Source organism: Monodelphis domestica, chromosome 5 (genome assembly GCF_027887165.1).
Source record: "Monodelphis domestica isolate mMonDom1 chromosome 5, mMonDom1.pri, whole genome shotgun sequence".
NCBI classification, from domain to species: domain Eukaryota; kingdom Metazoa; phylum Chordata; class Mammalia; order Didelphimorphia; family Didelphidae; genus Monodelphis; species Monodelphis domestica.
In genome coordinates this window covers 89,776,514-89,791,119 of record NC_077231.1, presented here as the reverse complement: position 1 = coordinate 89,791,119, position 14,606 = coordinate 89,776,514, and the positions used below count along the sequence as shown (strand labels likewise).

Sequence of the window (14,606 nt, the reverse complement as noted above, 5' to 3'; positions counted from 1 at the left end):
TAACCAAAGGGCAAAAGTTTCCTTGTTTATTTTTTAGTATTTCTGCTATTTTGTTATTAATGTTATGATTAGAATTTATTTCGTTTTATTAGGAGTAGGGGGTTTAGATCAGAAAAAGAGTTTGTGATTTTTACTCTGTCCCCTTTAAGGGAGAAGACCACAGAACTTGGAGAGGTCACTTTAAGAGATATAGGATAAAAGAGCGACAGTTGGGAGTTTCTAGGCCTGTCTCTTGGACTTCCTCTTGAAAACAGGCATCAGGGTCTATTTCTCTGACAGAAAAGAAAATTTGTTTGTTATTTTGATACAGTTTGACTTGAGATTTGAGATTCATACTGAGCTGAAAGTGATTTTACTGAAGTTTTTTCATTTTTCACCAGAGGGGGCGTTGAAGAGCAGTTTTGTGACCAGAGCTGAGAGTGATAGAAGCTGATTTAGTTTCTCAGAAAGAAGATTTGATAAATTACTTGAGGATATATTATAAATTAAGGTTTATTATCTAGTATAAAGAAATAAGATAGAATTTCATTTTAGTCAGAGTATAGTTAAGTCAGATCTGTTTTCAGACAAGAAAAAAACTGCGAGGAGCAACTGGGGGGGGGGGCGTGTTGTTTTATGTAGAAATATTAGTGTTTAGTTTAAGAGATTCCTATCCTGTCCTATTCCTAAATCCTGTCTCCTGTCCCTGACTCTCCTAATTTAGGTTGGATCAAAATGCCTTAGGCCTTCAATCCACCATCTGTATAACAGTTCAATATATCATCTGCCCCTGTATTAATAGCAGTTTCAGTTTGAACATAACAGTTGGTTACCAGTATATCAACTTTAGTTATTTATAACAGCTAATTAATAATAGTTTGATTATCAACACAACAGCTATCATTCATCTATTACTAGATTCAATTCACCTATAACTTTATGATGTGGTTTTTAAAAGCTATTTTTGACTCTTCCATCTAAATACATTTAAAGTTATATTTATTTTGTTAATATATTATTAACAATTATTTTTTAAATTGAGTTCCAAATCCTCATCATCTTTCCTAGAGAAGGCAAACAATTTGATTTTAATTATACACATGAGTCATGCTAAACATATTTCCATCTTAGCCATGTTGCAAAAGCAAACACAAACAAAATAAAACACAAAGAGATCCTCTGCTTTAATCTGCATTCAGAGTTCGTTCATTCTCTCTCCAGAAATGGATAGCATTTTTCATCAAGGGTCTTAAGAATTGTTTTGATCAAAGTAGCGAAATCTGTCAGAGTTGATCATTATACAATATTTCTGTTACAGTGTATGACATTCTTCTGGTTCTGCTCACTTCACTGCATCAGTTCATACAAGTCTTCCCAGGTTTTTCCAGACCATCTTGTTTGTCATTTCATAGAGAACAATAGTATTCCATCAAAGTCATGTACCACAACTTGTTCAGTCATTCCTAAGTCGACAGGAAGCCCCTCAATTTCTTTTTTTGATATTTAATTAGTCAATTTAGAACATTTTTCCTTGGTTATAAGAATCATATTCTTTCCCTCTCCTCCCCCCCACCCCTAAGCCCCTCAATTTCTAATTCTATGACACCACAAAAGAGTTCCTACAAATATTGTACATATAAGTCCTTTTCCCTTTCCTTTGATCTCTTTCAGACAGAGACCTAGTAGTAATATAGATCAAAGGACATGCCATTTTTATAGCCATTTGGGCATAGTTCCAAATTGTTCTCCAGAATGGTTGGACTAATTCAGAACTCTACCAAGAGCGCAGTAGAGCCTCAATTTTTTCATATCCCCTCCAACATTTGTCATTTTCTTTTTCTATCATGTTAACCAATCTGATAGGTGTGAAGTGGTATCTCAGAGTTGTTTTAATTTGCATTTCTCAAATCAGTAATAACTTTGAGCATTTTTTTCATATGACTTGATAGCTTTGGTTTCCCTTTCTGAAAACTACCTGTTCATATCCTTCAACTATTTGTCAACTGGGAAATGGCTCTTATTTTTATAAGTTTGGCTCAGTTTCCTATATATTTGAGAATTGAGGCCATCATCAGAGAGACTTGCTATATATTTAACCCAGTTTTCTCTTTTCCTTCTAATTTTGGCTATATTCATTTAATTTGTGCAAAAGTTTTTAAAATTCATATAATCAAAATGATCCATTTTAAACCCTCTGATGCTCTTATCTCATGTTTGTACAAACCCTTCCCTTAGTCATAAAATGAGACAAGTTCATTTTTCCATACTCACCTAATTTACTTATATCACCCTAAAGATCTAAATTATTTATCTATTTTGACCTGATATTGTCTTGGTCTACCCATGAGTAATTAATATTTCTTCAATTGTTTAGATCTATCTTTATTTCTATGGGAAAATGTTATGTAATTGTGTTCACATGATCCCTGAGTTTGTCTTAGTAGGCAGACTTCCATGTATTTTATATTGTCTGTCATTATTTTAAATGTAATTTTTCTTTCTATCTCTTGCTGCTGGGTTTTGTTGGTAATATATAGAAATGTTTATGATTTATGTGGATTTATTTTATATTCTGCAACTTTACTGAAGTTGTTATTTCAGCTAGTTTTTTAGTTGATTCTCTAAGTTAACTATTATGTCATCTGCAAAGAGTAATAGTTTTATTTCTTCATTGCTTAACTTTATTCCTTCAATTTATTTTTCTTATCTTATCTTATGGCTATAACTAGCATTTTGTGATAAAGGATGAAAAGGTTTGCAATTTGCAAAATTGTTGCAAAAACTGAGACATGCAAACCTTAGGGAATGATTGAGAGTAGCATGTGACCAAGGGTCACATGGGAGCCTGAGCCTTGGGATCTGGGAAGAATCTATGCCCAACAGTTTGTCTTCTCAGAGTCTGTTCTCCTGGAAGGACCTTTTCTGCTCTCCTGGAAGGACCTTGAAGAGGATTTTGCCTGTGATCAATGGAGGAAGGAATTTTCTGGATCTGGCTGCTGGCAGCACCAGTCTGGACTTACTTGGACATCTAACAACATAAGATCCTGGCCCTTTTAATTTGGACTCCTGATGTGAGATTGGGATATTTGGGAAGTTAATGTTTTAGTTTAGTAACATAGTTTAGTTAGTTATAATCTTTATATTAAGCATAAGAATAAGTATATTCCTAAACCCTTATTCCTTTCCTACCCTTCCCAAACAATAAATTAGAATTTACTTATATGTTTTCCTCTTGTTTTTCCCTTACCCCAAATCCTACCTTAACAGTTTGGCTGAGCCAGCTAGGTTGAAGAGTCTGTTTATTGTATAATTTTTTTTTAAGTATAAGGCAACATTCTACTCTGTATTTAGCTAGCTAGGAGCTTAGGGGGTTAGCCACATAGAATTCTATGGGCTTGGCTTGCTGAAGGGGGTTAGTGAAGCTACACAATAGACCCCAGCAGCCATCTTGGAGCAGCCATCTTGAGAAAAAACTATTTTTGGATTTTTGAAATTTATTTTTGTTTATTCTCTTTGTTATATGTATAAGTTACTCTGTAATAATGTTGTTATTTCTAATAATTTTACAATGGAAGCTGGCATTTCAGTAGACATGTTTAGCAATATGCTAGTGATGTTTTTCAACTATTTGATGTATAGTCCATATTTTATATTTGTGTCATTCCCTAGTCACTGCCATTATGTTTTTACTATGGATTGTCTGAAACCATTGATGGATTTAAAGCTCTGTGACATTATGGCATATATACCCCTTGCTGTGATCTGTGAATGTATTGTTTATAAGTCTCGTGTCTCTGTGTGCCTTTGTGTTAAGCATCTTAAAGATCTGGTAACCTAGTTCAGAAGGGATTCTGACATAAAGATGATGGTTATACAAATGAAAACTCAACTGGATACACTGGAACACTTTACAAACATGAATATGAATCAAGGCTTTGCACATGATAACAATAGATTAAACACTAATGGGAAAAACTTAAATAGGTTAGAAAAAGAAGAAGCCAGAGGAATAGTTACTTTATACCCAATTAGAGATATGCCAGTGGTTAAACAAAATGAAGTCCATAAAGTAAAGATGCATAAGAGATTTTCCCCAGAAGACCTTGAATCCATCAAGCAGAGGACCCCAAATTTCAATGATGAACCTAATAAAGTTATTAAAGAGATGCATGGGGCAATTGATTTATACGATCCCAACTTTAATGATTTTGCCCTACTGATGAAAGAGGTTTTGACAAAGAGAGAACCAAATTTATACAGAAGACAAGAACAGATCCTTTATTGCAATCTTGGCCAGAGGACTTAAAGTTGGATATATCTGACGAGGGGGTTTATGATACATTAGTAGAAGCAAGAGATGCAATCCTGGAGGTAATGGGAAAGTATACCAAAAGGTCCAATTCATGGTCAAAATTTGAGGCTATAAAACAGAAGATCTCTGAAGCTCCTTCATTTTCCTGGAAAGGATAACGGAGGCAGCTGAAACTTTATTAGGGATAGATCCACTTTATTAGGGATGGATTAGGGAAAACTCAATTGCACACATTAAGAGGGTATTTGTAAAGAATGCTGTCCCAAAGATAAGAAATTTTTTAAAACAAATTACCTCGACTGGGAAGAGTTAGATCTGGATGACTTACAGAGAAAAGCCACATATTTGACTAATGACTTGGAGGATAAAACAGAAATTGAAGGAAGCTGAAATGAAGGCCAGAGAGAGTAGAATTAAAGAAATAAAAGCTGTGTCTGCATTGAGATCTGTACAGCCAAGGTATAATAATAATTATAAGCCAAATGAGAGAAGATCAGGTCCTAGGCATTGTTTCCTGTGTGATAAGGTTTACAATATTGGACACCTGTACAGGGACTGCAGATTTAGGAATCAGGTTAGAAGACAACCAAATAATGGGTATAATAGAAACAATAACTGGAGTAGTAATAATAATTGTAATAATAATAGATGGAATACTAATAATAGAAATAATCAAAACTGGTATACTAATCAATGTCAAAATGCCTGTTGCCTGGGACAACAAGCTCCATATTTAAATACTATGCAGTCTTGGGTAAATGCTGCTAGATCTAAATACAGCCAAGTGGTAAAGGGTGACCAGAGTAAGAATGCTAGTGCCTTATGAAGGTTTCCCCTTCAAACACATGAGAATGAATCAAGAAATGAGTATGATATAATTAAAAATAAGTTGAGGATAAATGAATTTGGAAGTAATGAAAATAAAATGTTTAAATAAGTGAAACAATGTATATTTAGGGTACTAACAATGTTATGATTAGCTATAGATATGTTATTTACTAACAAAATGTAGTTACATACTTAGGTATAGAAATTTAGTTAGAAGTAGTTGAAGATAGAGATTAGTTAGGTAAAATTAAGTAAAATAATATAAGAAAATTAGATACTGACTTGCACTGCATCACACATTACACAGCACAAATAACATGATATCACAAACATATGATATCACAATCAAACAAAATTGTAAATAAATATGCAAATATATGTAAATAGATGTATAATAGGATTGTAAATTAATTGTATTATAGAGTATGTTTATATGTAAAGTATGTGTAAATATGAAGTGTACATAAGTGTACATATGTGCATATGTATAGCATATATGTACACATTATATGTATGTACTATATGTATATATGTAAATTATGTACATAGCTCACTAATATCTATTGTTACATGTATTTGCATAAGTGAGTTTAATGTTTGGTTTGATTTTCGGTGCGAAACTTATACAATGCTGTGTTCATTGTAATTTTCAAAAAAATTTTTTTCTTTAAGTTTAATGTTAATGTACTGCAATACTAGTACACTTTGCTGTTTTAGCTGATAAGAGTATTTTAAGTTTGATGTTTGCATGTAAGTTATGCTCATATTTTGTTTGATGTTATTTGCTGTCTTGATTTTGCTTCTGTTTGACTTTTGTATTTGTTCATTATTTACTTTGTTTTCCTTTTCCTTTTTTCTTGTTACAATTCCCTAGAATAGGGTAGTGTTAGTTAAGAGTAAGATAGCTGAGTGTAGGTTGTTTGTTATTTTGGGTAGATTTCTTAGTTTAGGTAACTGGTAAGTATTTTAGATTGTGCACAAATTCAAAAATAGTGTTTCCAACACAATTTTTTATTTGTGCAAAAGGGGGGGAATGTGATAAAGGATGAAAAGGGTTGCAATTTGCAAAACTGTTGCAAAAACTGAGAAATGCAAACCTCAGGGAATGATTGACAGTAGCATGTGACCAAGGATCACATGGGAGCCTAAGCCTTGGGATCTGGGAAGATTCTATGCCCAACAGTTTGTCTTCTCAGAGTCTGTTCTCCTGGAAGGACCTTGAAGAGGATTTTGCCTGTGATCAATGGAGGAAGGAATTTTCTGGATCTGGCTGCTGGCAGCACCAGTCTGGACTTACTTGGACATCTAACAACATAAGATCCTAGCCCTATTTGATTTGGACTCCTGGTGTGAGATTGGGATATTTGGGAAGTTAATGTTTTAGTTTTGTAACATAGTCTAGTTAATTATAATCTTTAAATTAAGCATAAGAATAAGTATATTCCTAAACCCTTATTCCTTTCCTACCCTTCCCAAACAATAAATCAGAATTTATATGTTTTCCTCTTGTTTTTCCCTTACCCCAAATCCTACCATAACAATTTCTAGTACAATATGGAATAGCACTGATAATAATGGACATACTTCCTTTACTCCTGATCTTATTGGGAAGACTTCAAATTTATTTCTATTACAGATAAAGTTTGCTCTTAGTTTTAGTTAAATACTACTTATCATTTTAAGAATTCACTTGTAAATTCATCTGATCCTGGGGATTTTTTCTTAGGCAGCTCACTGATGTCTTGTTCAATTTCTTTGCTTAAGTTGGAGTTATTAAATTATTCTATTTCTGCTTTTGTTTATCTGGGAAGATTATATTTTTGTAAGTATTCAGCAATTTCGCTTAGATTTGTTTTACTGGCATTTTCTTTTGGCTTTGTTTTATTGTTTCTTGACATCTCATGGAGTCATCAGCTTCCATTTGCCCAGTTCTAATTAATTTTTTTTCACCCTTCGGTGAGCTTTTGTACCTCTTTTTCCATTCGAGAATTCCGTCTTTTTAGGGAGTTATTTTCATCAGGCAATTTTTATACTTAATTTGCATCTGGCCAATTCTGTTTTTCAAAAAGTTATGTTCTTCAGTAGTTTTTGTGCCTCTTTTAATAAGCTATTGTCATTTCATAATTGTCTTCCTTTGCTTTTTTTCTCTTCCAAATTTTTCCTCTACCATTCTTATTTGATTTTGGAAATCATTTTTTAGTTCTTTTAGGAATTCTTGTTGAAGTTTTTGTCTAATTCACATTTTTCTTTAAGGCTTTGCTTCTACCTGTTTTGATTTTATTATCGTCTGAGCTTTTTTTTCTTTTTCTTTCCTGTCACCATAGTACTTTTTTGTGGTCAGTTTCTTTTTTATTATTGTTTGCTCATTTTCCCACTGTTTTTTGATTTGGAACTTTTTGTTGGAATTGAGCTCTGTTCCCAGAGATAGAGAGAGATAAGCACTGTCTCAAGCTTCAGGCTTTTTCCACACTGCTGTTTTCAGGACTAGTTCTGGGGGTTTGATTATTTTCAGTGCTTCCAAGGTAATGTGATTAAGGAAGAGGTATAGTCACTGCTCTTCTAGTCAATCCTATGTAAGAACCATAAGGGCCCATGATCCCTTGGGGCTACTATTAATACTGCTCCTCAGGGCTCCTATTCCCTTGAGACTAGACACAATACTATCCCTCATGGTTCCTGATCCCTTGGGGCTGGAAGTAATACTGTCCCTCAAAGCTTCCACTCCCTTGACTGAAAATGTTCTGTGTCCAGGACTAGCACATGGGTCTCCTATAATTTCTTTCTAAACAAGTGCCAGGTCCCCTTACCCATTTCCCTCTTAAGAACTTCTGAAGCTGTTACTGTTTCTGTCCCTACCACCTAGTCTCATCCCTAGTGTTTCATTTACAAGGAATCTGGGTCAGCCTCCTCCCCAGATCTCTCTTCATGGTCTGGGAAAATGTCTCACTCTGACTTTTTGTGGACTCTGTCACTCCAGAATTTAATATGAAGCATTCTCTTAAAGTTGTTTGGAGAAGAATATTGGGAGAGCTTAGTTTAGTGCTTTCTATTCTCCACCACCTTGGCTCTATGCCCCAGAAGTTCGTCTATATATTTTTTAATCTCATCTGAATTTGTCTGTCTTTGTGAATTCCCATAGCCTACACTATTCCAAGAAGTGTTTTCTTAAAATATGGGCACACAGATACATAGGGAGAATTAAATTTCATTTCTTTAATGTGTTCCAAGGAAAGCAACATATCATTGCTAAATCTAATGCTACACTTTCCCACCTTAGTCTAATGAGCATAATTTTGATTCAGTGCTGAACTAAAGCAAGCATGCGTTAAAAGTCAAGTCAGGGTTCCTTTCAAGAGAGATCAGACTATAACTAATATGCATAATCAATATCTTTTCTAGTCCTTTTTGTTTGGCTTACTGCCCAGAAAAAATAACATGGATTTCAATCTGGCTTGAAATACATCCTAGTTGCTTAGAGACCCAATATTATGATGGAGATATTTTGTTACACAGTATCAACATTTCCTTGCAAATCTTAGATAAGTATACAGTTTTCCTGAAAGTCTCTTCTTCAACATTTCCATGATAACACCATTTAATGACCACACTTGGGTTTTATCCCTAATTCATTTTCCTTCTTATAGTCTTCTTTTTCAAAGAATCTATAGTCAGGCAGTAATTATGGTACTTTTCAGAAAGTGTCAACCATTAATGTGCTCAGTAATTTCACTGCCTCTTTCTAATTCAGCATATTTAAGAATTTTGACTGTGTTTATAAGACGTGAAATTTTACATGTTATTCTTCTAAGAATCTATTAATTTTTTTTTAAAAAATAGTCTAGCTACTAGCACCAAGGTTTCCTCCCAGTCTGTTATACTTAGAAATTAGTCACACTAATTCTCCAGGACAACGCTTTATCCAGTTAATATTAGGGACATGATGGTTAAAGAAGCCTAGAAATATAAGAAGGGATATTTGCTATGTGCTGCTTTTCCCACTAAACCTAATTCTCTATTTGATAATGAACTTTAAAACAGGATCCCCTAAAATGACCCAAGGGTCACTTCTCTGTTCTTTGTAGAGGTCAAATGGATTGATTAAAAAAAAACAAACAAACAACGCTGAATCTAGCATCAAAAGAACTAGGCTCACATCTTGACCCCTAACTACCAGGATCAGAGAAATCACATGGAGAAACTACACATTTTAGACCTGTTTTCTTTATCTTAAAATAAGGGGTGCCAGCCTGAATGATCTTTCTGAAGTTCCTTGCAACTGTAAAGCCTAAGATTCCAGGAACCTTGTTAAGAAATTTATTCTCAGTGTCTGCTAGAATTTACAGTTCATTACATCAGAACTTGGGAAAACAAAATATTTCAAAAGAGTAGACCAGTTAACAATTTTTTTTTAAAAAAAGGAAGATAATTGGTTGTTTTGAAACATGAAACCTCTAACGACATATTTATAACTTTCCAATTTTGTATTGACACTATTCACACAAGAGCCATCATTGTATCTAACAGCTTTCAGAGTCAGGAAAATCTAGTACAAGTCCTTCCTCTTACATATACTGGCTATGTAACCCTAGGACAAGTCACTTATCTCATGATGCCCATAGGCAACTCTTTAAAACCATAACCTGCTAAGCAACATTGATAGAGAGTTTATGGGCATTCATAGAGGGAACTTCTTACTGTAAGTTCCCTAAACCAATTAAATTACAGGCTTGGTCCCCCAAAAGGATTATACATATGCATGCACAGGCTCAATAGAATAGAATACAAAGCAGTAGAATTAGGAACCTGGGGTTTTCTTACCAGTTCTTTCATTAACTGGCTTTGTGAGGTGTGGCAAATCATTTAACTTGTCTAGGCCTTAATTTCCTCATTTTTAAAAATGAGGATAGTATTTCTAACTTTCCTTGAAGCTCTATAATTCATTTACCTATGCTTTCAAGACCTTTTTTTCCCTAAAAATATGAATTATTTTAATTAACTTAAATATTCCAAGAGTCATTTTTTTCTTTTGTAACATCCTTTAAGTTAAAAGTAGATCAAATCTAATATAAATGGCAGTGGGACTTAAAATGTTTCTCATACTATCCAAAAATAAATTTCTTTGAATGTAATTAGTTAAAATAAAACGTTGCAATCCCTTGATCTTATGAGAAAAGGTTTTGACTAGATTAACAGCATTTATATTGGGGTTGTAAAAACATTTTAAATCCAAATAAAAATGCACTCCAGATATCAGCTTTCATGATCAGGTGCCCACCATGACAACATATTCTATTATTTAAACCAGTAACAACTGATTGAGAGAGTCTGTGGTCAAATCGCAAAATGTTTTGCTAGGAAAACATGCCAGCTGGCTAATGTCTGAAGGAAGTTCAAAATGTTCAGTGCTTTAATTCTCTGATGGACATCAGGAAGATTATGTTTCACAAGGATAAAATGAGAATGGCAAAGTTTATGCATTTTTCAGAACACAACGGTTGTTCTTTTTGATGGTGTCAAACCAGTTATTCTTTTGTAATAATTCAAAGTTTTACTCTTTTTAAAAAAATGTTTGTGGGGAAGTTAGGTTAAGGAAAATGAAAAGGAATAAAGTATTTTTCAAGAATGTTGGTTGTCTTTCTTGTTCTATTAGAACTGATGATCTTCAGGGTCTAGCTCATGGTCCCACCAAATACCTACTTCAGATACACTTCCTGCTATCCAACCTCAGGAGATCAGACATGTAAGTACTTATATAACATAGTCTGGACAAGATTTTTCACACGTCTGATTTTTTTTCTGTAAGCAAATATCTACCATAATCACAAATCTTCTAGGGCTCGATTTCATCAGCACAAAGTTAGGCAGGAAGCAGGTGGAAAATCTTTTGGACCCTGAATCTGATGCCCTTTTGATAAGCAGACACCATTATTTTCTATGCCTCCCTTGACTTGAACAATGGAATGCTCTTAGAAGAGAGTTATGCCTCTGGTCACATGTGTATTAAGAAGTCTTGAATAATCTTTTTTTTTTTTCCCATTTAGAAGAATCTTTTTGAAGTAGTACAGCAAAATACAGTTGTGGTGCTCTATCAGCTATACATCTAAACCAGTGATATGACTATGAAGGAAGGGAAGGAAAGGAAGAAACAGAAGAAAAGGAAGGAAGAAGGAAGAAGAGAAGGAAGGGTAGAGGAGGGGAGGGGAGCACAGGAAACTCCCTGGGACAAGAAGGTGGCTCAGTGGATAGAGGGCCAGGCCTGGAGAAAGGATTCAAAACTGGCCTCATAGACTTTCTAGCTAGGTAGCCCTGGGCAATATACTTAACCCCAATTATCTAACCCTTATCCCTTGTCTGCCTTGGAACCAATACACAGTACTGATTCAAAGACAGAAAGTTAGGGTTTAAAAATAAAACTAGCCAAAGAAAAATGAGAAGAGCCCAAAAGTGAATGGGAAGATGAGAATATGCTCAACTTCTTTGAGGCAACTGTGAAGGGCTTTTAATGATCACAAGCTGCTTTGAAACATAAGAACCCATCTCTTTTTAAACACAAATATCCTCCCAGGGATGCAGAATGGTAACTAATCCTGAAACAACCCAATCTCAGGAGGACCAAAGTGTCAGGGATGCATGGTTCACTCAATTAGGCTATAGTTTATGTCCTATAAGAAGTGAGGGGATGATAGGATATCAAAAAAGTCTGATTTTCTAGGAGCTGAAAAAAGAATTACAGAAGATAGGATGAGAGCAGCATTAGGTGATCATTTTTTCTATAGGAATGAGCTATGGAAAGTCTGCCAAGCACCTGAAAGGAGCCAGAAAAGACTAAAGGACAAGGAATGGCTGGTGGCACAAGATGTCAGAGATGGCTAAAGGGAGGAAGAATCAGGAGGGAGCAAGTCAAGGCCTTGGAGAACAGAAGACTATTCTCTAAGACATAGAAAGATTTTGAGATAAAAACTTCCAATCCACATCACTATTCATGTCAATCTTAAGAGTTCAATGCCAGGATCACAGTCTTCCCCTTTACCCCAACCCATCTCTGGATATTCTGGGGACTATGAGAGAGATTTTGATGGCCTTACTTATCAACCCCTTGCTATGAGTCTTTTCAATTCTCAAACTCCCAACTATTTTTTAAACCAGTTTTGTTATTGTATTTTGCTTTTTGCATTTGAATTTGGTAACTGTAATTTGATTTGCATTTTGCAAAGACTTTTTCCTTACTTTTTCCTTTCTTTTCTTTTCCTTTCTGTCCTAGAATAGGTAAGTTCAATTTAGGTGTAGAATAGTTTAGAAAAGTGATAGATAGCTATAAGGTTAAGGAAATAGTTCTATTTGGGGATAAATTATTGAATTACGTATAAGATAACTGCATTAATTTGGGGATAAAATGAATTTTCTCCCAAATTTTGCACAGGGGGAACTGTAAACGGATATTTAATTAAGAGTTGATTAAGAAATAAGGTTGATTGCAATAGGTAAATATGGAAATTTGAGAAAAGCTGAAGTTCTTTAAGCTAAAATAGAATTTTAAGAGAGGATCATGGGAAATAAAAAGAATTTCTCAGAGCTTCTAGAAAGGGAGAGTTAAGACCAGTGAACTCTCATTTACTCTCTCTTAGTCTGTCTTGACTGAAGAAACTCTCTTTTGGTCTATCCTGACTTAAGGAAGGAGGTCCAAGGATTTGGGGTTGGGAGAGTTGGAAGTAGGAGAAGATCTGGCGAATTTTCTACTTGAGAAATAGCCAAGTAAAGACGAAGATTATGGTGCAATATCACTTCTTTGCCAGTGGTGGCAGAAGGGAGCAAAGCTGTGAAGATTTTGACTAGCTGTTTGTTTATTCCCATCTAAATAGAAGGAAAGAAATAAAATCTTTCTCATTGGGAAAAGTTATTTTTTTTTTGTTTTAGGGTAGTAAGTTAGAATTAGGTTAATAGACAAGCCTTGATTTCTATCAGGGGGAAGATAGTTCTTGCAAACCAAGAAATTTGGGGTTTGGGTACAGTTAGAAATTTAGATTTACAGACTTCCGGGTAATCATGGCTGCAATCTAGACGCCACACGCTTCCTCTCCCCGGCACCGAACGAAATAGACTACATCAAAGGAGCATAAAAATCACCTTTGGAGAAACAGAAGGACTCCCCAGTACTCCCCAGTACACCACAGAGGCGAAGGTACGTGGGGTTTGAACATTTCCACACTATAATAAGAGGGAGGGAGCTTGGACAAAAACATGAACTGAGCCTCCCTTCCCCCCCCCCCCACTTCCCCCACCAAACCAGAATGAGCTACCGGAGCGCTCACTGGGAGAGCGACTGAGTGGGGAACGTCTCTGTCTGGGGGGGGGGGGGGCACTCCAGGGTCCTTGGGATCTGAGGACTGCCAGGAAAAAAACGTCTCAGAGTGGTTTCACAGGAGAATCCTGCACTGATCACAGGGGGCCCAGGGAGCCATACTTGGGGCGGTTGCACTGAGCATCTGGGTGGAGCTAAACACCAGGGGCAGACCACACGCTGATTATCTGGGCGGAGCTGAACACCTGGGCAGTTTGGCTGTGATCAGGGGCCCAGCGCTCTGAGAAACCTCGGAGGCTGGGAAGAACTAGTCTGAGGCAACCTAAATTCACAGAAAACCCGCCCATATCACCCAGACCCCAGACCAAAAAGGAAAGGGGAATAAAACCACCAAAGGGATGGCTCACATGGCCCAAAATCAAGCCTCCAGGAAGAAAGGGAAAAAAGTGACTATTGAAAACTTTTATGGTGGAAGTACCCAAGGAAAAGAGGAGAATGAGGAGGAAATCCAAAAAAAATTAGAAGATGCCTCCCAAAATGAAAACTATCAACAAGCTCTGGAAGATCTCAAAATGGAACTTATCTAAAAGATGGAAACCTGGAAAGAAAAATTGGAGAAAGAGATCAGCAGTCTTACAGATAAGACTGCTCAATTGGAAAAGGAGCTCGAAGCATCCAATAGAAAGGCAGACAAAGCTGAAAAGCAAAACCAGTCCCTAACGACCAGAATTAAGCAACTCGAAGAAAGTTAGATCATAAAACAGCAAAAATCAATAAAGCAAACCCAAACAATTAATGAATTAGAAGAAAACATAAAATATCTCACTGAAAAGGTCACAGACTTGGAAAACAGAGGAAGAAGAGACAACCTCAGAATTATTGGTCTCCCAGAAAAACCAGAGATAAACAATAAACTCGATATTATTCTACAGGAGATTATAAAAGAAAATTGCCCACACGTTCTGGAGCAAGGGGGCAAAATAGAAATAGAAAGGGTTCATAGAACACCATCTATACTAAATCCCCAAAAGACAACCCCTAGGAATGTAATTGCCAAATTCAAGAGCTTCCAAGAAAAGGAGAAAATCCTACAAGAAGCCAAGAAGAGGAGCTTCAGATATATGGGGGCTCCCATAAGGATCACACACGACTTAGCGGCTAACACACTAAGAGACCGCAAAGGATGGA

At 35.7% G+C, this 14,606-nt stretch overlaps 1 protein-coding gene across 5 annotated transcripts in view; it reads right to left on the bottom strand.

Moving 5' to 3' along the window:
• PARPBP (PARP1 binding protein) overlaps positions 1-14,606 on the bottom strand; it is an 83,067-nt gene that overhangs the window by 58,071 nt on the left and 10,390 nt on the right. The window lies entirely within an intron of this gene.